At 41.0% G+C, this 24,995-nt stretch overlaps 1 long non-coding RNA gene across 1 annotated transcript; it reads right to left on the bottom strand.

Moving 5' to 3' along the window:
• LOC142101568 (uncharacterized) lies at nt 1-21,660 on the bottom strand. The gene is made up of 3 exons (XR_012679043.1): nt 21,594-21,660; nt 1,175-1,309; nt 1-268 (listed from the first exon to the last, which is right to left on the bottom strand). It is a non-coding gene; the product is annotated as an uncharacterized LOC142101568 (long non-coding RNA).
• Nucleotides 21,661-24,995: the final 3,335 nt, after the last annotated feature.

The raw sequence follows: 24,995 nt of genomic DNA on the forward strand, positions 1-24,995 counted from the left end.
ATAAATAGTCTAACACTACCAATGTAAGTGAATGCACTGATGTAAGTTCAAGCCCTCTCCTCAATCACATTCCCCCTCAAGAGACAGTTTTCAACCCACACTCATTTAGTGCTGGGAATTAGCAATGAATGATTAAGGCTGATGCCTAGGGTACATAGCTTTTAGGGACGGGTTGCTAAACCTGCTGTCCGGGGAGTCGCCTACCCAGAGCATCTTTGAGGTGGTGATTGCAACAAGTGCTACTGAAAGTAGACTGTAAAAAGTTTGCCTGGAATGAGAAAGAATGAGGAGCAGTTACATTTATTGTGAAGAGGGAGAGGATAAATGGAGCAGATCATAATTAAGGACATATAAAATTTGTAAGAATTGCACTTAGGAAATGAAAAACATTGAATAGTATATCACAAACAACATGTTACCATATGGATTAATTAAGGGCACAATGCAGGCATTGCAATATCCCCTGTTGGTGGGGGGAGAGGGGTGAAGGATGCTGGATCTAAGATAAAGGAAAAGTTTGTTTTTGCCTACTATTTATTAGCTGGTGTGGAAGGCGATGGGGTGCTACAAGTATATTAGCCCAGGGTGGTATGAACCCTCATTCTGGCCCTGGGAATTGGATTCAACACTAGAGCATTCATACTTGCCGAATTTTGCAGCACGCTGTCCGGGAGGGGGCTCCGTCATGGGGATGTGGCCACACGTATTACGTCATTAGGCCCCCACCCCCTGCTAATCTCTGACAATTTCGGCCTATCATAACAGGGGGCCAGGCCAGAATGATGTTTTAAGCCCCACCCCACTTCACCAACGAAGAGAGCTGGATGCGGGAAATTGCCCTGCTCTCCCAGGAGTACGCAAGGACTCCCAAAAATTCAGGAGTCTCCCAGACATTCCGGGAGAGTAGGCAACTATGGTTAAATTGTGTCTAGAGATAGTGCTATTTTATAAGAAGATAAAGAATATAAAGATTAAAAGGTAGAAGAGAAACAATGGCACCACTACTGATTGGTGGGGTGAACAAGCAGACTTACTGGCACTATTACAGAAACTAGGTAAAGCCCTATATAAAAATATACAGTAGATACAAAAGGAACATACAAAATGTCAAGAGAGTCCCATATAGGTGAAAGCACTTAAACGCATGCATGTGTGTGTGTAACTTTAAACTTACCTTCAAGGAGTTAATGCTTCCTCATCACAGGCCAGCCAATTAGAGGGAATGGCGGAGTGCCTGAAGGGTCTATATAGGTCTCTGTATGTCACATGTCCAGCCTCACTCTCTTCAAGAGATCCCTGTGTAGACCTGCTGAGAAAGGATTTGCATTTTAATACCTAGGGGTAAATGTATCAATATGCGGGTTCTTCAACACCCGCGTGTTCAGCCTCTTCCGCGATTAAATTTCAAGCGGTGCTGCATTGTAAAGGGAAGTTAACCCTTTACAATGCAGCGCCGCTTGAAATTTAATCGCGGAAGAGGCTGAACACGGGGGTGTTGAAGAACCCGCATATTGATACATTTACCCCCTAGTCTTTTCCTGGTTTCTTTTGCTTTCTCATTTTGACAGCAACTCTTTGTTGTATATTGTGGTGTACTGTCACTGTGAATCGTATTGTTTCTTTTCCTCTATTTTTTTTTTTATACTTCCTATCTTTGCTTCTTGTCTTGCTTTTCCCCTGTTCTATATCTATTTTTCCCTTATCTTCCTGCTAGTCTATTGCAAGGTATCGTCCATTAGTGATTATGCCCAGCGCGTTTCCAACCGTCCCATTAGGCTGGGTGATTCCCCTCCCCCTCCTGTGCCAGCGGCCATCTTGCCCTGAATTCCAGGGAGGTTTCCTGCCGTCCCCATCATCATGCCCCCAGATGAGCAGGAGTAGAGAGGTGCTATCTCACCACCTGATGGTTCAGAGTGAATCGCCGTGTGCAGTGCGCACCAGAGAGGGCTAGCCAGCTCTGGTGCGCTTAGGGGGAAAAATGCAAGGGGCTCACAGATTATGAGGAGAAATGAGTCTCCTTCAACAGCCACCAAGCAGGCCAAGAGCATTTACACAAATGTGACCCCCCAAACAGATACAAGGTATGGGAATTGATTGCACCAGGGTCCAGCAGGGGGAGCAAATCTGCAGCAGCAAAGTAGCCACTGATCAGTATTGCCATTAACCCCACCTATGCCAGTCAGAAGTTTACAACACGAAAATTTATGCCCGGTTCCTCACCAACTTTATCCCCCCCAGTCCTTTCTTACCAAATAATCCAAGAGGACTGGGGAGGGCAAGTGCACAAACAGTCATCATATGCACGGAGATCCTTGTACCGACAACAACCCCCATATAATAGAGAGAGTTTCTCAAGAAGGGAGGAGTACAATGTTCGCAGACCAGAGGGTAACTCTTCTCATCACCCCAACCCCATCTAGACCTGTACCATTAATGAGCATTCTCATAAGCAGTTACTCGTCCCAATATGTAAGCAGTAAATACGTCCCAGCTGTTGAGAACTGGGACAGTGGGAGAAATATACAAGGTCACTATATGTCCCCACTATTATTTTATCAATCAGACACAAAGCATGAAAGGGACAGGCCCATGATCCATTCATCATTACCCCACTTTGCCCAGTTATCACATGATAGGGCTAGCAGGTATGATCCCATTTCCAGCAGGTCTGCGGGTAGGGTATTTGATTATCCCCATTCCAGCACCAGCACTACTTCTGAGTTGGTCCAGAAGTGCCCAACACCTCTCAGTCTCAGGTCCCACCAGTAATCTCCCTCGAGAGAGAGAGAGGGAGCTGTATTAGGTCTAATACTAACGTCTTATCTATTGCAGAGTCTCTTAGCCCGCCGATCGTCCAAGAAGGAAGAAACACTGTAAGAACTCCAGAAGTTTCAACACCGACGAAGAGCAGCATGGAGGTGCGGACTTCAACCCCAACGACAACGTGTGTTCAACCTGCAGGGGGCCTCATTCTGCCACAGACTGCACAAGACCCTTACACACAGCAGGTCAGGGAAGAGGCACTCAGACCGCAGCTCCACATCAAGGCCCATTCCCCAATTAACATACAAGAGTTAGAAAAATGGCTGAAGCTATACCCATGTCAGGAAAGGGCCTCCTTTTTGAGTAAAGGCTTTTGCTTAGGTTTTAAAATCCCTGTGCAGGACACATTATGCTGGCCCATTCCCCGTAACTTTCCCAGAAGCAATGGAGGCGAAAATAGCTAAAGAATTGAAAGCCGTTCTGATACCCGGCCCTTTGGAATATCCGGCCATTCGTAATCTGGTAGTGTCACCAATAGGGGTTGTTCCAAAAAAGGCGCCCGGAAAATTCAGGCTAATTCAACATCTGTTTTACCCTACGGGCAATTCAGTGAATGATTCAATTGACCCTCTTTTATGTATGGTTACTTATCAGTCCTTCGAATCTGCGCTTGGATTAGTTCAGGAGTTTGGAATCGGCTCCCTGCTGGCAAAGCTAGACATCTAGTCTGCCTTCCGGCTACTACCATTACACCCTGAGTCATTTAGATTGATGGGTTTCAAATACAGAGAGAGTTTCTATGTGGACCGTTGTCTGCCCATGGACGCAGCCCATGGGCTGTGCCTACTTCGTAAGCATTAGTTCATTCCTCCACTGCGGTATACAAGCAGGCACGGCACATCACGGGACATTGCTCATTACTTAGACGACTTCCTTATTATTGGTAGAGCAGGATCACGACAGTGTAGCGATATTTTACGTGCAGCCAAGTCAATTTTCACAGTGCTAAGGGTACCCTTCGCCCACGACTAGACAGAGGGCCTAGTAGAGAGGTTGTCTTTTCTTGGGATCAACATCGACACCACACCCGGTGTTTGTCACCTTCTGTTAGATAAAATCCAGAAAATGAAGGAAGCTTTAGCTACCGTTCAGAGTGCTTAGTGCACCCAATTGCGTGAAGTACAATCGCTCCTAGGCCTTTTTAATTTTGCATGTAGAATTATTCCCATGGGCCGGGTTTTCTGCAGAAAACTCCAAAGAGCTATAGCGGGCAGATCAAGACCTCATTCAGCGATTCGTTTGTCTCAAGAAATTAGGGAGGACTTACAAATTTGGATCAGGTTTTTAGACAATTTTAATGGTAAACGAATTTGGGCCCCCCCCCCCCCCCCGGTCCCTAATCGACAACTAGTATTGTTTACCAATGCATTGGATCACTAGGTTTGGGCGCTTATTGGAACGGGAACGCACTGGCCAGAATCGTGGCACAGATGTGACATTGTAACCAACCTATTAGTCCTGGAACTCTTTCAAATCATAGAAGCGTTAGAATTATAGGCCCCAATGTAATGTAATCGCCAACTAGTTTTTTGGTGTGACGACATAGGCATAGTCCAAACCATTAATTAACAGAGCACTACCTCCCCTCATGCCATTGCCTTTATACGCCATTTAGTTCTCCGCTGCCTAGAGTATGACATCTCATTCAGAGCACAACACGTCCCCGGAGCTAATACCGACATTTCAGACTCTCAGTCACATTTTCAATGGCGTCAATTTAGGGCCTTAGCACTGCATGCTATTCTTACAGGGACCCCGTGTCCCTCTTGTGTTTGGCAGATTTTAAAGCCGGCAAAATAGGATTGGCGGAGCGAGCCCTGGCCCCAGCAACAAGATGAGCTTATCAGGCAGCGTGGAGTCAATGGTCAAATTTTCTGAATAGTTGGGACCTCCTACACTCAGGTCAGACGGCCGCCATCGCAGCTTTCATGTGGGAGCAATATATTGCAGTGGCATCTAAGATAGCCATGGCCGCCACGTTAGCTGGAATATCATTCATGTCACGACTATATGGGAGTAGATGTAACAAAGAGCTTTATTATAGCCAAAGCCCTGAAAGGATGGGTGAGCGACAGACCGTTAACTGAAGACACGCGGAGACCAGTAGATATCCTGATGCAGTCGCTGCATGTTGTTACATGTGATAGTTACGAGTTATTGATGTTTAGGACAGCCTAGCATATTTTTGCGCTTTCAGAATATCGGAACTAATAGCACAGTCTAAGGCTAAGAACATCCTCGAGCCTATTAGCTCGTCACGTGATAATTCAAGAGTGCCAGATACTATGTAAAATCTTCAGGTCTAAGACGGACCAAGCCGGTAGAGGCTCATGGGTTCGCATTCTGCCAAATGCAGATCCAGAAATTGTCCCCTAACACTTGGAAGACAATTTCATAATGCTAGACCTCCCCACCCCCCACTATTCTTAGTTCACAGTGACCATTCAGCCCTCACCAGATTTCAATTCCATTCAATAATTAAACATCATTAAAAGTTCTGGGTTTAGACCCGTCCCTATACGGAACCCATTCCTTCCATATTGGGGCAGCCACGTCGGCAGCGTTAGCAGGTGCATTCATGGAAGCCATAAAGAAATTAGGGTATTGGAAATCCGCCTTGTATAAGAAATACATTAGACCCAATGTATAATCATTATTGTTTTGTATATTCAGCAGCTCTCCTTTAATCTATACTGGATACTTCCTACTCTCTTTATTTCCGGTAACCCATGGCTCCACTGCTCATCGCTTTTACGCAAGGGCGTGAAGTGATTTTACCCGTTTTTCCCTGGACAAAGCCCTGATTAGTGGTGTGTCTCCAGGGTTTTTTCACGTTTTTTCACCTTCACACGGGGTGCCAACTTTCCCCCCTCCCCCTCTTCTTCTCACCCACGGTTACTAGGGCTTGGAAACCCCCCCTACTCCCTTCTTTACCCTCTTTGTGTTTGTCTGGTTTTGTTGCATACTTGCTCCCCCCCTTTTTTTCATACATTTCACAACACCAGGACTTGGTGCCACAGCAGCTCCGCTGAGTACAAAGGAGCAGATGCCATCATCCAAGCAAAAATATAGTGCTGTTTTTGAGTCTGCCTGACCCAGGATAATTTATTTTACAGGTCCCCTTCGCCTTACAAAATATATCGGATTGTCGGCCATTCTTATTACTGCTGAGCAGCAAGACACGAGGAGGCCAACCAATAGCAACAATTTCCGACCCCAGTTGAGGTTTACTAGCTAGGTAGGCGGGGAATGTGCTGGCCCGATGTATTGTACTGGCTGACACACCTGATTAAACAGTGGGGCCCTCCTGACGTGCTGCTAGTACATTTGGGGGGCAATGACATAGGGAAAGGAAAATCCATTGAACTGATTTATCAAATACGGCAGGGCCTTACCGACATAAAAAATAAATGGCCGACCATCATCCTGGCATGGTCTGCAATAGTGCCCCGATTAACGTGGAGATCAGACATACCCCCGCAAATCATCAGAGAAATAGTCAAACAAATTAATCAAGCCACCAAAGTGGCTATCACTGCTAAAGGGGGCTTCGTAATCGAACAAAAAAAAGAATGTTTTAAGAGGGACGGGGTACACCTCACAGATTCCAGTGTAGGTTTGTTTATTCAGAACATTTATAGTGCCATAGGCGTTGCCCTGTGGTAGTTGATCTTGTGGCGGGCTGTCAGTCCCCTAAGTACATCCAGCGGTGGTAGGAAGGCACTGCAATCAGCGGCTGGGTCATACGGTTGTTATCGCTGATTGGCCGCAGGGCACTGCCCCCTTTGAGGAATGTAACTCTTGATCCCTTATAGGGAGGATCCCTTTGCTTGCTGCGGGCTCGCCACTGTGAGTCTGGAGGGGTTATCGGCACCTGACGCCAAATTTAACATCAGCCAGGCAGTTAAGGAAATGTTCCTTTGTTAAGTGGAGTTAGGCCATTAGCCATCCACATTTGATTCAGACTCCAGTTGGTTTAGCTGTCCCGCAGTGCATTTACTCCGCCACATTATAATATTAATAAACTGTGACCTACTTTTGCCACTATACAAGTCTCTGTGTATTTATTATTAAATAAGTTATGTTAAGTTAAGCTATGCTAAGGGTTGCGACAAGAGAAGGTGTGTTATAAAGGTAGAAAGCATCCAGGTTATGCAGTTTAATAGAGGTAGAGGCACTTTAATCTCCTAATAAAACATAGTTTGCATTTTGCAAATATATTGACTCTTTCAAATTACATTTTCACTGCTCCACTTGACTTGGGTGTTTTTATGTGTTTTTTTCTAAATAAAAAGTGTATTTGTTTCAGTAGGAGTTACTATTAGAGATCCATGGACATTTCATTACAATGTTTCTGCCACTCATTGTTTTTGTTCTAACTATTTAAACTTTACAGGAATCGTTTAACAATGTGACACTGGAACTATGAATTTAGATAGCTCATTGGTTTTGGGAGGTTAAGCATATAAGAGAATCAGGAATATTTTCAGACCTACATACCATGAAGTGAATTCAAAAATTCAAGTGACAAATGTTACTGCTGCTATTCCCTTGACTTCCCATCAAAGCCCTCACATAAAACTTCCTAACGGCTTATTAATTTGAAGGAAATATGGTTTGTCATTCAGTTACTTACAAGGTTACGAGGCATGTTGATTTTTTCCCCATTTTCTCTGGATTTCCAGAGTATAAACTGCATTTTATTTAGCACAATTAGTTAATGAGATTAATTGGCATTTTTAAGCAAGTTGTTTCTGCCAGATGGATTTCCTTGCGTTTTTTTTAGACAACATTAATATGTCTTTCTGGAATCATTCAGTGCTAAGTTCATGGACTGCAAGTGGAATATTAGATTCTGAAGGAAAAACGTTTGACTTGTTGCCATAGCAACATCATTCCTGTAAACGTTCTCTAATCTCATGATGACACTATATCACAAAAACCATTTTCATGGCAAATTCTGATTAAACCCTCGCTATTAAGAGCTTAAGACATGCTTCAAAAATTATAGATAGTGTTTTAATTTTATTTTTTGGCTCATTTTTGGCAAACAGTATTAAATAGAATAATTCATAATGTATGACTATAGTAATATGGCATCAATAACAGGCATTGTAACAGAATAAAATGCTTTAGGGATATGGTTGTGGCCTTTAAGCCATGGCAGCAGTTTCACATTGATTTCCAATGTCACATATCATCAAGCATGCTCCATACTCTATTGCTGCTGTTGTAGAAATGTTACAAGGAAGTAATTAAATTAGTCATTTCCAGCTCTTTGTTTATTCCTGCTTTGACATGGGATTGTCAGTCTCATTTTACCTTTTCAGTTGTGTGCTGTGTTATGTGCCTGGTTATAAGAACTCATGTGGCAAGACAATGACAAATTGTTTTTGTTAGGTTTGATAATTACTGCAAATGACTTAATAATAATAATAATAATAATAATAATAATAATAACATAATAATAATAATATTATTATTACTATTATTATATTATATTATTATAATCATTATATATACACACACACATATATATATATATATATATATATATATATATATATATATAGATATAAATATATATATATATCTATATATATATATATATATATATATATATATATATATATATATATATATATATAGATATATATATGTATGTCGGTGCAATTTTGTTGATGGCCTTGTATGTTAGTAGAAGAGTTTTATATTGGATTCGTTGATATACAGGCAGCCAATGTAGAGACTGACAGTGTGTCTCAGCAGAGGAATAACGGTTAGTAAGGAAAACCAATCTAGCCGCTGCGTGCAAAATAGATTGTAGGGGTTCAAGTCTGACTTTGGGAAGACCAGTAAGAAGGGAATTGCAATAGTCGATGCGGGAGATGATGAGTGCATGAATTAATGTTTTTGCGGTGTCTTGTGTCAGATATGTGCGTATTCTGGAAATGTTCTTTAGGTGTATGTAACATGATTTAGATATAGAATTGATGTGGGGAATAAATGACAGTTGTGAATCAAGGATTACACCTAGGCAACGAGCTTGTGGGGTGGGATTTATGGTCATGTTATCAACAGAAATAGAAATGTCAGGCAGGAAGCTTCTGTTTTTGGGTGGGAATATTATTAATTCAGTTTTTGAATGATTGAGTTTGAGTTGGCGAGAAGACATCCAAGATGAAATGGCAGATAGACAGTCAGTAACGTGAGACAACACAGATGGTGAAAGATCAGGAGAGGATAGATAAATTTGTGTATCATCCACATAGAAATGATACTGAAATCCAAAGGAGCTTATTAGTTTTCCAAGAGAAGTGGTGTAGATAGAGAATAGCAGAGGACCTAGGACTGAATCTTGTGGTACTCCAACTGATAAAGGAAGCGGAGCAGAGGTGGATCCAGAGAAATTACCACTGAAAGAGCGATTAGATAAGTAGGATGAGAACCAGGATAGGACAGTGCCTTCAAGACCTAGGGATTGTAGCGTTTGTATGAGGAGAGAGTGGTCAACAGTGTCAAATGCAGCAGATAGATCCAGGAAAATTAGAGGAGAGTAATGGTTGTTATTTTTTGCTGTGATCAAATCATTGACAACCTTGGTCAGCGCAGTCTCTGTGGAGTGTTGAGAGCGAAAGCCTGACTGAAGAGGATCCAATAGGTTGTTTGCTGTAAGAAAGTGTGTGAGGCGAGTGTAGGCAATTCTCTTGAGAAGCTTGGAGGGACATGGGAGTTGTGAGATGGGGCGGTAATTTACGAGAGAGTTAGGGTCAGAATTCTGTTTTTTTAAAATGGGAGTAATCACTGCATGCTTGAATAGTGATGGAAAAATACCAGTAGAAAGAGATAGATTACAGATTTTAGTTAGAGGGGGAATGAGCACAGGAGACAGGGACATACCAATTTGTGAGGGAATGGGATCAAGAGGACAGGAGGTAGAGTAGGAAGATGAGAAGAGAGTAGAAACTTCCTCTTCATTTGTGGGATCAAATGAAGAGAGAGTGTCAGAGGGTGCTACAAAGGAATTGAGTCGATTGCTTGTCAAGGGAGATGATACCATTTCAAGCCTTAGCTTATCAACTTTGTCCTTGAAATAGGAAGCAAGATCCTGTGCACTGATGTTAGTTGGAGGATTTGGGGCAGGAGGATTCAGAAGAGAGTTAAATGTGTTAAAGAGGCGTTTGGGGTTAGAAGCCTGAGCATAGATGAGAGATTGGAAGTATGCTTGTTTAGCAGTGTCCAGAGCATTTCTATAGGAGTGGTAGATATCAGTATATGTGATGAAATCATTAGAGGTACAAGATTTACACCAGTGACCTTCTGCTTTACGAGAAAGTTTTTGTAGAGTTCGTGTTACTGTAGTGTGCCACGGTTGGCAATGAATTCTACGCAAAGTATGTAGTGTCGCTGGAGCCACTTGATCCAGGGCAGTTGCTAGGGTATGATGAAAATGGGGTACTGCCCAATCAGGGGAGGAGAATATAGAAATTGGGGAGAGAAGGTGTTGGAGAGAGGTGGAAAACTGTTGAAAATCAATAGAGTTGAAATTCCTGCAGTTGTGAGGAGGCTTGGAAGAGTTTGACACTAGGGAGAGTAAAGAACTGGGGGTGAGCGAGTAGCTAATAAGGTGATTATCTGAGCGATGGAAAGATGTGTTAAGGAAATGAGAAACTGAGCATAGTCTAGCGAAAACAAGATTAAGACAGTCGCCATCCTGATGAGTAGCAGATTCAATCCACTGGGAGAGGTCAAGGTCCTGAAAGGACATCCGGTCATTGCGAAGAGGACCTTAAGCGGCTTTCCAGCATCAGGATCAGACGGACAGAAGAAAGAAGACTTTACCAGACAGAGGAATCATCTGACAGGGTAAGTGCTACTACCCCTGTATAAGACGCACCCAGTTTTTAGACCCAAAATTTTTGGGGAAAAGGTGCGTCTTATACATGGGGAAATACGGTATATATATATATATATATATATATATATATATATATATATATAAATATATATATCTACTATATAAATGCCTAGTGGCGTGTGTGAAAAAAATAAAACCAAGCTGCAGCGCCACCTGCTGGGCAGAGTTATACACTGACCTATATATTACTTGAAGGAGAAGTGACAGTTGGGAGTGATTGGTGGTTGCCGGGGGTGACAGTGGGGAGCTTTTAACACCATAAGTAGCTTGATGAAGGATGTGGTGATGAAGATGAAGGATGAGGTGATTGAGAAAAATTATGAGGTGGTGACATGTGGACAAAACCACGTTAAAAAAGGGCGCTTGCGTCGGGAAGTAACACTCTTCCCCTGAGGAGGCCTGGGCTATGCCCCAAATGCATGACAAGAACCTTTTTAACACCTTAAGTAGCTTGATTTGACTAGAATGCATGAGTATCATGCACGGGTTTACTTGTATATATCTTTTTCTCCTGATGAAGTCTTGGGTGTTACAAGATGAAACGCGTTGAGCGGTATCCAGCGTTATTTCCATTACCTCATGTGAGTGCTTTTATTACTTTTTATTAAAAAAAATTTGCATACATATTGAATTATCTTCTTTTTTCAATCTTATGCATTTTCGCCACTTGTATGAGGCTGGGATTGTGAAGTCATTGATGTTGCATATGTCTTAAGTACCTAGACGTGAGATCTACATGATTTTTGGTACGCAGATTTTTATTACACATTTGCTGCACTCATTTGGGTGTCCTGTATATGATAATCTGAGACAACAATCTCAGACACTCCATAGGATTGTGGGGTATTTGGTGACTGGCCCTTACCAATTACATTTCAGTGTTATACTATGTTTGCTCTTTCCATATTGTATGACTGATTGGTGGAGATTTGGAGGACTACAAATACAGCAGAGACTGCTCCATTTTTTCCTGGAGACCCATTGCTGCTTACCTTACGGTACGCATACTATTACGCATTTCCACCTTGTATATTTGATATTCCACTTAGAGGCGCCCTGCCTGTTCTTGTATTACAGCATTGTATATTATGCTGTATATATATATATATATATATATATATATATATATATATATATATATATATTCAGTGGTTGAAGTGGACATTTAGAAGTGCCGGCATGAAAAACGTAATGGGAAAGTTAATGAATGGAATTTGATAGTACAATGAAGGCAGGAGGAGGAGAAGTGGCGGTATGGCATAGCACTGTATACACTCCTGCTCACTTCGACCACTATATATATATATATATATATATATATATATATATATATATATATATATCTCAACATAGTGCCTTCATTGTACTATCAAACTCCATTCACTTACTTTCCCATTACGTTTGTCATACCAGCACTTCTAAATAGCATACCGCCACTTCTAAATGTCCACTTCAACCACTGAATAAATATATATAAATCTATATATATCAATATATATATATATATATATATATATATATATATATATATATATACTTGAATGTAATATATTTTATCTGTTTTTTTGTATCTTTATGCAAACTAAAGCAAAAATAATTTAATAAATTATTAGCTACAATGTTTTGGCAGTTTGTCTTTAAAGCAGTTTTGTAAATAAGAATGTGGTATAAACAAATGGTATATTTCATGCCTATTTTTTGTTTTACACTGGTCGATGGGATACAAACACTTATTTTAATTCACTAATGCAGGCTCATTAATCCCTTAATCTAACACTGGATTTTTTGAATGATGTGTTCTATGGGAACAGCTCTTATTTCCCAACATAATAATCAAAGCTGGCTCATCATATGGAGCCAGCAGTATCACTGAGTTCAGTAAAAATGTATCAATTCCAAGTGTTCAAATCAGAAACATCCGATTTCTGGCCAATGTGCTACTGTTATATAGCCTAAAAGATATGACAGGATGACACCTCTCGAGCCTGATTCATTAAGGTACGCAAAACGAACGTAAATTGCGTATTTAAAAAGCGCACATAAATCGGGCAAATGCACTGTATTCAACTAAAAGCCGACAGGAAAAAACATCTGTTGTTGAATCTGAGTCTAGGTGCGCTCTGCTCTGACAGACACCATACACTGCAGTATACGTACAACACATATGTGGAATATAAAGTCCCAAAAGAACGTACAGGAAAATCCAATGCTTGTTACTTTTATAAAATATACTAGTAAATTATATACGTGAACAGTTTCCAAGTGACTGCTTGGTTATAATTGAGGTGGTGCTGTTTAGTTGGTACTCCTGACTTGTGTATTGCAGATACTCAGGATATGCTTTGATCTCTATGTACCTCCTGTAACTGCCAGCTTTCTTCTGTTGCTTGCAGAGTCCTAGACTATTACTTACAGGGTGCTGATTAGAGTATGCTGCATGGAACGTCTCTATAGTGTACTGTAAACAGAGCAGGCTTTGCTAAAATAAATCTCACAAGATCAGTTTACACCATTATCACTTTACTGTGGCTAATGGTTTCCCTTACTACTACCTTCAAGTATCCAGTATATAATTTCCAACATGCCTCCCCCACCTCACCTCCAAGTCTCCCCCTCCTCTATAACCCCTGCTTAGCTTCCTTTTTGTCCTCTCCTTCCCATCCTACCTTACCTCCTCTATACCCCCTTCTTTTCTTTCCTTTACTCTGTCTCATCCTCTTCTCCATCCTACCTTACCTCCTCTATACCCCCTTCTTTTCTTTCCTTTACTCTGTCTCATCCTCTTCTCCATCCTACCTTACCTCGTCTATACCCCCTTCTTCTCTATTCTTTACTCTGTCTCATCTTCTTCTCCCCCATCCTACCTTACCTCCTCTATTCCACCTTCTTTTCTTTCCTTTACTCTGTCTCATCCTCTTCTCCATCCTACCTTAGCTCGTCTATACCCCCTTCTTCTCTATTCTTTACTCTGTCTCATCCTCTTCTCCTCCATCCTACCTTACCTCCTCTATACCACCTTCTTCTCTATCCTTTACTCTGTCTCATCCTCTTCTCCCTCCATCCTACCTTACCTCCTCTGTACCCCCTTCTTCTCTATCCTTTACTCTGTCTCATCCTCTTCTCCTCCATCCTACCTTACCTCCTCTATACCACCTTCTTCTCTATCCTTTACTCTGTCTCATCCTCTTCTCCCTCCATCCTACCTTACCTCCTCTATACCACCTTCTTCTCTATCCTTTACTCTGTCTCATCCTCTTCTCCTCCATCCTACCTTACCTCCTCTATACCACCTTCTTCTCTATCCTTTACTCTGTCTCATCCTCTTCTCCCTCCATCCTACCTTACTTCCTCTATACCCCCTTCTTCTCTATCCTTTACTCTGTCTCATCCTCTTCTCCTCCATCCTACCTTACCTCCTCTATACCACCTTCTTCTCTATCCTTTACTCTGTCTCATCCTCTTCTCCCTCCATCCTACCTTACTTCCTCTATACCCCCTTCTTCTCTATCCATTACTCTGTCTCATCCTCTTCTCCCTCCATCCTACCTTACCACCTCTATACCCCCTTCTTCTCTATCCATTACTCTGTCTCATCCTCTTCTCCCTCCATCCTACCTTACCTCCTCTGTACCCCCTTCTTTTCTATCCTTTACTCTCTCATCCTCTTCTCCCGCCATCCTACCTTACCTCGTCTATACCCCCTTCTTCTCTATCCATTACTCTGTCTCATCCTCTTCTCCCTCCATCCTACCTTACCACCTCTATACCCCCTTCTTCTCTATCCATTACTCTGTCTCATCCTCTTCTCCCTCCATCCTACCTTACCTCCTCTGTACCCCCTTCTTTTCTATCCTTTACTCTCTCATCCTCTTCTCCCCCCCATCCTACCTTACCTCCCTTGTCCCCCTTTTTCCACAGAACACCTGCCCAGTATCCCTACCTTTGTCCTTCCATCTCCTCTTCTTCCTACCCCACTGCAACTTGGACCATTTAACCTACACTTCTCCTGCTACCCGCCTTGGCCACTAAGTCTAATGTCACCTCTGCTCCTATTATGTCTCATTACCCCCTTCCTCAAGGATGTAAGTTCTCATGGTCAGGGCCCTGTAGCTTATGTCTCATGTGTGACTGTCAGGTGCTGTGGAAACTCTGGCGCCATACAAATAAATGGCGGTGATGGGGGGGGGGGATTCTAAAATTAATTTTAAACTCTCAAATTCAATTCACATTTTGCATTCTAAATTTCCACTTCGGCCACTGGATATAAATAAATGAATCCCTTAATGTTTTATCACCTTCCCTAAAATATACCCTCTCATGAATTCCCAAGACCATAGATGTAAAGATTAAATGGTTAAGCACCGCAGCACCACCTACTAGCTTCATATGATATTGTAGCAGTTCTGTTCGTCATCTCATTCATTGCTCTTGTGTTTAGACACTTTGGGATATATTTACTAAACTGCGGGTTTGAAAAAGTAGAGATGTTGCCTATAGCAACCAATCAGATTCTACCTATCATTTATATAGTACATTCTACAGAATGACAGCTAGAATCTAATTGGTTGCTTTAGGCAACATCTCCACTTTTTCAAACCCGCCGTTTAGTAAATATACCCCTTTTGGGGTGATTTCTCTTTCTGCTACATTGGTGAATTTATCTTTGCATTCAAACCACAAATTAGGTTAAGGAGTAAAAAGGATATTTACAGTTTTGGTAAATCACCCCTTAGAATGCAATTGTGTTAGGGCAAACATTAGACACCAGATAAGCTCCTATATATTATTTAAAGGAGTGTATATACATATTAACATCACTTATATCAATGTTGTGCCAATACTGATATCTGAGTCATTTAAATATATATATTCTATAAAAATAATAGTAAGCTATATATCAGTCCAGTTCTCTGAAATCTTGAATCAATCAATTTTCAAGTATAAAAAAAAGACCTAGAATGATTATTTATGTACTAAACACATGAGAATTGTGAGCGCACAACACAGTAACGATCAAGTGAAATCCAGAACACGCCTTGCTGTTTTGTGGCTTCATCATTAAAAGGAATTAATCATATCAATGTTTATGTAAAGCTGACAGATGTTAATGTTCTACAGATTGTTGTTCTTTTTAGTACACGCAGAAGGAATTTTAATTCAGCCAATCATATCCGACAAATGGTGTTTACAATATTAACAAATGTCAATCCCGTTTATCTTTCTCATTCCGCGCTGTAGCAGTTTTATGAGCTATTTGTCATGCAAACATGCAAATCACTGCAAACAGAACCCAGCACAGATTATTGTCATATCATCATCACTACAATACAAACGTTGCAGACATCACCTGTGGTTAGGTTAAATGGAAGCAATATCTTGCTAAAGTAAAAACACACATCATGCAGAGAGACATTTAATAAGATAATCAATGTTAACAAGCCATCAAATTAGTTATATTTCCCTTTATTTAGTGTAACATACTTGTGACAATTATGAAAACTGTTCTACAGGTTAAAGTGAAGACAATTATGTCTTTACCAACATGAACCAGATATTTGCTTTCAATTCCTAAGTTGCATTAGAAAAATAACAAAACCTTATTGGTTGCTAGGGGCAACAGAGGTAGCTGTAAAAGAGGTTTCTTAAAATTACCTATTTATGTTTTACTGCAGCTAATGATTCTACAGTGTATAGTATTTTGCTTGCTACAGTATAAAGTAAGACAAAGGTGACACTAGTTATTCCAAGCTGAGAAATACGAACACAGCAACTTTAATACTTAATCACAACTATTTATCGCAGGCTAATTTGTGTTGCGAAAACACCCTTGAGACCAAAAAAACCCACCAAATTATTGCTACAGGTAGAGCATTCCCATAATAGAAATAATAGTTACTTGGAATAATGGGCTATTAAGTTGTTTTTGCAACATGCTATGGTTCCTCACAGCAGAGCAATCTGCTTAACAGTAAATATGAGTCTTTATATTATTTGAAATAAGAAGGAAACCATTGGCATTAAACATGTGAAGCTCATCAAAATCATTATCACAAAGCTCCATTTCTCTTTCACTGCCGGGGAATGTGTTACAATTATAATTTTAGTGCTTTATAAACAAGCAGAGAGTTTATTTTGGCTTTTGTTTGTATACTGTTATTGCCTCTTTTAAGTAATTGTTGCACTATTCAGCTCTGAATGTTGTACTTCAGGAATAATGTTGTTCCTTAGCTAAAAGGAATGTAGACATTAGGGTCATTTACTAAATCAGGGAAGCAGCAGAATTCAGCCAGACATAATTGTGTACTGGAAGCATAGGGCAGCACGGTGGCTTAGTGGTTAGCACTTCCACCTCACAGCTCTGGGTTTTGATTCCCTTATCTGAGTGGAGCTTGTATGTTCTCCCTGTATTTGCGTGGGTTTCCTCCCACAATCCAAAAACATACTAGTACGTTAATTGGCTGCTAGCAAATTGACCCTAGTCTGTGTGTGTGTTAAGTAATTTAGGTTGCAAGATCTATTGGGGCCAGGAATGTGAGTGGGTTCTCTATACAGTGCTGTGGAATTAGTGGTACTATATAAATAGCTGATGATAATGAAGTGAAGTGGTTCTGTTCTCTGAGCGAGTATAGAAATTTCCTCTAGTTTTTATATGTGTGTCACAGACCCTGATTTATAGAAAGATAGTATAGTCCCTGTCCGAGGTAGTATGTCTCCGCCATATTTCATCATAATGCAAGCTGTGTCATTGCTACATTGTGAGCAGGGCCCTTTTACCTCTCTTTAAGTATGTATTACTCAGTATTGTTTTATTACTGTGTTCGTTACCAATTGTAAAGCGCTATGGAATTTGCTGGTGCTGAATAAATAAATGTTGATGATGATGATAATGCTCTACTACAGTTATACTGATTAATTGTTGTCGTACATCATTTATATTTACTTCTTTTACACAGATGAGTCATGGTGGGGATTGATGTTATGTAGTACTGTGGTGAAGCATTTTTGCAATACACAATGTATTTTAAATACTTTTTTACAATTTTTATCTATTTTATAACAAATGATTTTATTTAATTTATTTTTTCAATAGTGAAAGGGAAAGTCCAAGCCTAGGCTTTCTGTTCCACTGTGCATGTGCAATCTGGGTAGCAGGTCACGCATGCGCAGTTTCCCTGACACTGCCTTAAAGCAGTGATACCAAAATTATAGTTTACTGTTTGTCCTCTTGCTGCGAGTTTTATTTATATTATGTGCTGTTGTGTATTGCTGACTGTACGGCACTGCAGAATCTGTGGTGCCTCATATATAAAAGATAATGATGGTTATCGCCACTTATTATTAAACAGGCCCTTAAGTGCTGTCAGATCTATTGCTAAAGTTTATTAAAGTACAAAAGAATGCAGGTACAAACGATAATAACCACAGGCAAATAAAACACTGGGTTAAACTGTAGTTTGGGTCCTTTCTGCAACCCATTTTGGAGTGGGTCATCCTCTACAGGCATATGCAGACTACCATAATACTATTTTAACGTCAGAGGGCTATGGCTCTCTCATATATACATATATATATATATATATATATATATATATATATATATATATATATATATAAATATATTATTCCCCATTACAGGAATCAACGTAAAATAGTACCCAGGGAATATATTCAGTATGTTTCTCACTTACTCCAAGTGGCCGATCGGTCACCCCCATGACTTTAAAAAGGAATTGGGTTGTGTCTCTGGAGCAGAGCTGGTGACTATGTGCAAAAAGGTTGGTGGCTTCATTAGGTTCCTTTGCATGGAAAAGAAAGAACTGGTACAAATGGTGGTTGCTATGAGTTGAGGAGACTAAAGAATATGAATGTCACTGGAGACTGGCAAGTATTGAAGAATAGCAAGACGGGGGTCAGATTTAACAAAGGAGACCATACTAGAGCAGGAATGCTGGACCGGCCTGGAACCATAATGCTGGACCGGCCTGGAACCATAATGCTGGACCAGCCTGGAACCATAATGCTGGACTGTACTGGAATCGGATTGCTGGACTAGACTGGAACCAGAATACTGGTTCGGACTAAAACCAGATTGCAGACTGCACTGAGCAAGAAAAACTGTGAAGACTGCAGAATGCTGGGAACCAGGTTGCCGTCTAAAGAATCAGCGTTGCACTGGCAACAGGAAAGGGCTCCAGGAGCTACTTTTATACTAACTGTTATCACCTGATTGGAGGCTGCGGTCAGCTTAGCTGAAGCTGCACTCTGACTGGCTGAGAGGGATCAGGAGACTGGATCCATGATGGCGGTGCCCAGGTACTGGTTATGGAGGGAATCCTGGAGTGGAGACTGCTATCCCCTGATTGCAAGTTGCAATCAGCTGAGCTGAAGCAGTACTCTGATTGGCTAAAGGAGAACAGGTGACTAAATCCAAGATGGCAGCGCCCATATACTGATTTTGGAGGGATCTTTGGGGTGGAGACAGACTGGGCAGCATCCTGCAGAGAGATCTGAGACCAGCAGAGCTTGTGGACTGTGGGGACAGCTTAGATAGACAACAAAGGGGTGGGTAAGTAAAAGGACCTGAGAGCTTGCTGCGTGACAGGAATTATTTTGATGTTACAAATTTTAAGATATGTTGGATCAGTGTGGTGGACTTCAGAGAAATGATGGTATGTAGCGTGTACTGTACTTTTGTGATGTGATGTACTTTAACTGTTACACGAGGTACGATCTATGTATTGAATACTGCATACAATTCAAAAGGAATACTGTATATGAGAATAGACAAGAAAAATTACTCTGAGTGTGAAAAGTGCAAGGTAAAACTGATAACACTTGGTAAGCTACAGGTACCGATTTTACAGAGATTGACCTATTTTTTATGTTCAATATTTAGTGTCTTTCCTGAGAAGGATGGAGTTAACCTGTTTTATTTCAGATGTTTGGTTCATGTGTAAATGAACCTAGATTTCTCAGTAAGTAAAGGATGCAATACTGGATCCATCTTTAAAATAGACCTATTTTTTTTTAACCAAAGTTTCCATTTTTTCAATAATCTTTATTAAATTCAGAGATGAAATTTAAATTGTAATCTGAAGGAGATTCTCTGTCAGTGTGAATCCATAATAAAGAGTTATCAACCACATTGATTAATCCTTTATTTTAGATAAAAGAGTGAACTCATAGCTTTTATCTAAAAATCTTTTAATTAAGAAGGATTCTTCCCTCACTATTGAGGGTGCAATTCTTTTCTACTCATTGAAGTTGACTTTTCTGAATAGATCTTAGCCATGAGTATTGAGACATAAGAGATTTAATAATCATCCCCTGCTTGTGGGTGCCCAATTACTTATTATTATTCTGTTTTGATGAAGGTACCTTACAAAACGAAATATGACATGTGCCCAGCCCAGTCTCTAGTAAGATACTCAAAACCATCTTTAGCATTGCAGTAGCCATATGCCTGCATATAAATTTAGGAAACATGGTCTAAAACCCATTACCTGAGGCTGTGACATGGGGTTACCAGGAGAACATCCAGGATGGGACGCTATGGTGCTGTGGTTCTTCTATGGATCTACACATTCTACAAATACCAAAACATTTGGTTCAAAAATGCACCTTAACCATATCAGAACCAGAAGATTCAAACTATTGTAAAGCCCCTTAAGTGTATATGGGCAGATAACACCCAGGAGGGAGGTGATGCAGTGATTGCACGAGTCTTGTAAATCTAACCTGTTTAAGTGATGCCAACTGAATCTGACTGTAGTGAGAGCTAGAATGTTGCTGATGTTTACGTGTGTCTTAGTTCCAAGACGTAGTCTCCAGAACACAGAGAGAGAAAGGACTGTGATACAGCAGAGAGCTGGGAATAAGAGCTTGAGAGTACCACCAGGTCGGTGGAAGCTACCCTACCCCAACTGTGAGTTGAGTATTGTGAGCACGAACATGGGTGTATGCTCAGAGACACCCGTGAGGTCTGAAACTATACTAGTCAGTGTTCCTAGTGTAGCTGCGGATGGAAGAAGGTGATCCGGTATCCAGTGCAAGTGGTTAACCTGGGGTGATAAGAACAGAAAGAGAGAGTAGAGTGACAGTCCTACCACACAAAAATATCAGCTCTTGTATTACCTATACTAATTAAGTGAACTGTGCGAGAGTGACATGTAAATAACATCCTACATTTACATTTATCAAGAGACATGGTCTGGCACCAATTCACCTAGTAACTGTACACCACTACATTTGCTGTTTCTGCACTACATATATTTTGCTTATAGGGGCACCTCTTTGCTGAATTCCTCATTGAAAAATCCCTCTAAATGTATGTAAATATAAGGGTAATGTCACACACCGGGCGATCGGGCTGCACAACCGATCCCCGGCACTCTTACCTAACTCAGCCGACCGCTCGCTCCGTCCTGGGCGCTGCCATCTTTGCTTCGGGTCTGCTCATGCGCAGACCTGCTCAATTCATTTACTCTGCTCCTCTACTAATGGCTAGGGATTTTGGCTCTAAAATTTAAAAGGCACCTCCTCTGAATACTCAGTGGCTGCTTCATCACTTCCTGTGGACTGTTACTCAGCTATGCAACCAGATGCAGCATAATCCGCATCACTGGCTGGGAGTTGGCCCCTTTGTGCAGTGAGAGTGAGGGGCCGGAGGTGAAAAGGTCAAGGGCGCAGTGCCACTATCAGGAGGAAGAGAGCCATAGGGAGCATGATATGTGGACACAACTTAATGCATGCATATTATGATAAAATATAAATATATATATATATATATATATATATATTAAAAACCTAGCAACTGTCTCCTTAGTCCCAATGCCACAATATATACACTCACCTCATAAGCTAACAAGGTGGCAGCCAAGTTCTGTGAGCCCTGTAGTAAATCAAGGCGGTTTACCTATAAATGAAAAAGACAAAAACAAAAAGCGCCTAATAGTGCAATATTTTACAAACACAAACAACCTGAATTGTGCTCAAAAAGCATAGAGATGCAACCCAACACATCTCACCTGGCTGCAAGTATTAACAGTTGAGGTATTAAACCGTTGCAGTGCTAATGTGTCCATGTAATTATTGTAGTGACTACCCTTGTGCAATTTTTATAAATACGCATAAATTTCACGCTAACCAATATATCTTGAATTAATGAAAAAACTACAGTATATGAAGAGGGTTTCCACTTTTAATATTGTTGCCATATGAGGTAGCCTTTTGTCATCTCCAAAGAAAAATAAACCATATAATTTAAACCTCAATTTGTTTTTTTTATAATTGCAAGATGTTGTTTTTTAAGTATAACAGTCAACGTTTCATAAATGACTGATGACACAAAATTCTGTGTAAAGATGCACATACTCTGGCTGCTATGGGCCTGATTCATGAAGGCAAGTAAGGCAAAAAAATAGTAACTTTGAACCTTGGCAAAACCATATTGCAATGCAAGGGGTGCAAATGAGTTTATTATTTTGCACATAAGGAAAAAAATGGCTCTTTTTTCATGTAGTACACAAATACTTGATAGATTTTTTTCTTTATTTTTTTTTTTTTAAGCTTTTTTTTTGCAAGGTCATAATAACAAAAGAGAACAGTTGACAGAGTGAATACACTTATCAAACAGTAATCAACACAGAAAGTCAAGTCTACGACCAGCGGAAAACATGTGGAACGCTAAGTCAACCGAACTTATAGAAGTTAGAGTAACGAATGACCCAAATTTTTTGTATAAAGAGGAAAGAGGAAAAGAGAATGTGCAGGAAAGAAAAGAGTGAGAGAAGAAGGAGAAAAGAGAAGAGGTTAGGAGGTGACTAGATCCAATGTAGAGAAAAAGAGAAGTCCTATAAAGAAATGAGGTTCGAGAGCTGAGTTATGTAAAGGGTGAACACGCCTAAAAGTAGGATAACCATGGGTCTCAAACCCTGGTGAAGGCTTTCGAAGAATTTCAAATAATACTGGTCATGTACTCCATCCGTTGAGTCAGCCAAATTCTATTAATTATGGACTGCATGGAGGGAGGGGATTGCATTTGCCAGTCTGCTGCTATTTGACAGGTAGCTGCCGAAACAATGTGCCTAATCATTTTGTTCTGATGTCGGGATGCCGAGGGAGCCCCCACAGGGAGGAGAAAAAATTTAGGCTCCAGGGGAATATTCACCTGGAGAATTGAACTAATCAGGTCTCTAATTTCAGCCCAGAAGCCTGACAATTTTGGGCACGACCACCATATGTGGAGGAATGTGCCTTCATGGGAGCATCCTCGCCAGCACCGATCAGACGAATCAGGATGAATGTTATAAAGGCACGAAGGTACATAATACCATCGGTATAGCACCTTGTAAAGATTCTCTTTAATTCTAATGCATATGGAGCTAGAGGCAGCATTCTCATATATCTCAGACCACTCCTCATCTAGCAGCTCTTCACCAAGGTCTCGTTCCCAGGATAGTTCACAGGGGGCTCTAAGATTTGAAGAGGAGGGAACAAGCTCATAGTAGAGCGTTGATATTAGAACTTTAGTTGAGGATTGGCGTAGGCAGAGGGCTTCAAAGGTAGAAAGAGGTCGAGATAGAAGGCGATCTTTAACAACACTATGAAAGTGGCGAAGTTGCAGAAACTGGTAAAAGTGCTTTGAGGAGATGTGGATATGTGCTTGAATTTCAGAAAATTGAGGAAAAGTTGCAGAGGTGGTTATGTGATTGAGATAACTGACTCCCCGCGAGTACCACGGCTGAAATGAACTATGGAGAAGTCCTGGAGGAAATTCCAGAGAATTGAATAGCGGTATAACCGGGGAGGGATGGGGCGACAAGGCATATTTCTGGGAAGATGAGTCCCAGATGGTAAGAGAATGTGAAACTACTGGATGAAGTAGTAAGCGTTTGGGACGACGAGATCTTGGGAGCCATAGGAGAGAAGCTAGAGAAAACAATCCCAGACCCTTTGCCTCTATTTTAGACCAAATCCTGGCTTCAGTCGGACCGAACCACAAAACACACTGAGCGAGTTGGGCGGATAGATAGTATCTTCGAAAGTCGGGAATCCCCAAACCTCCCCCCCGCGGGGATCTCTGAAGAATCTTAAGTCGGACTCGGGCCGTCTACCCGACCAGACGAATCTAGAGACGTGGAATTGCAGGAATTTGAAAACATATGGTGGTATGCGGATGGGAAGAGTCTGAAAGAAGTAAAGCAGCCTGGGAAGGATATTCATTTGACGGCATTAATACGACCAATCCAGGAGATGTAGAGCTGAGACCACGATGTAAGGTCTGTTTTTACTTGGTCGAGTAGGTGAGGGAAATTGGCTTGAAAAAGATGTTGATGATGCTTTGTGATAGAGACACCCAAGTATTTAATTTTATGGAGACCCCATTGGAAAGGGAAGAAGCGCTCTAGTAGCAGCTTATCTGTAGCCGGAATATTAAAATCGATAACCTCTGTCTTATCTGGGTTGATCTTATAGCCTGAGAAGTAGCCATATAAGTCTAGCTCATCTAGAAGGGGAGGCACTGACGTTTTGGGGTTAGTAATGGACAGTAGAATGTCGTCAGCATACAGAGCAATCTTATGAGTAGAGGGGCCCATCTGTATGCCCGATATCTCATGATTATTTTGAATCCTAGCAGCCAATGGCTCAATGACGAGAGCAAATATAAGCAGGGAGAGGGGGCATCCCTGGCGAGTGCCATTCGTGATCGAAAAGGGGATCGAGGTCAGGCCATTAGCAGAAACAGTAGCCGATGGGGATCGGTAGAGGGCTAAAATACCTGTAAAAAATCTATCTGTGAATCCCATCTCTCGAAGCACACTCTCCATAAAAGACCAGGCGATGCGATCGAACGCCTTTTCAGCGTCGAGCGCCAAAATGAGGGAAGGGAGGTTATCACTATTTATTGTATGTATTGATAGATTTATTTTTACACTGATTTTAAAAGTAGATCTAGGACATACCCTACCCCAACTATAATTCTGTCCCCACGTCTTAAATTTACCTCCCCTCCAGAGCAAAATAGTTTTGCCAAGGTTCAACGTTACTTGTTCTTTTTGCTTTACTTTCCTTAATAAATCAGGCCCTATATATTTATGTGTTCATTATCTTACTACAATGTGTGAGGTAAGAGGTTATTCTAATTAACTGTTTCTTCTTGAAGTAAAATCTTAGTCTTATTATCTCTAAATCCAGTTCTTCTTTTAGAAGAAGGAAAACTACTGTAGTTCAGTTGTATAAAAATCTGTAGGCA

This window comes from Mixophyes fleayi, chromosome 9 (genome assembly GCF_038048845.1).
Source record: "Mixophyes fleayi isolate aMixFle1 chromosome 9, aMixFle1.hap1, whole genome shotgun sequence".
In the NCBI taxonomy this organism is placed as follows: domain Eukaryota; kingdom Metazoa; phylum Chordata; class Amphibia; order Anura; family Limnodynastidae; genus Mixophyes; species Mixophyes fleayi.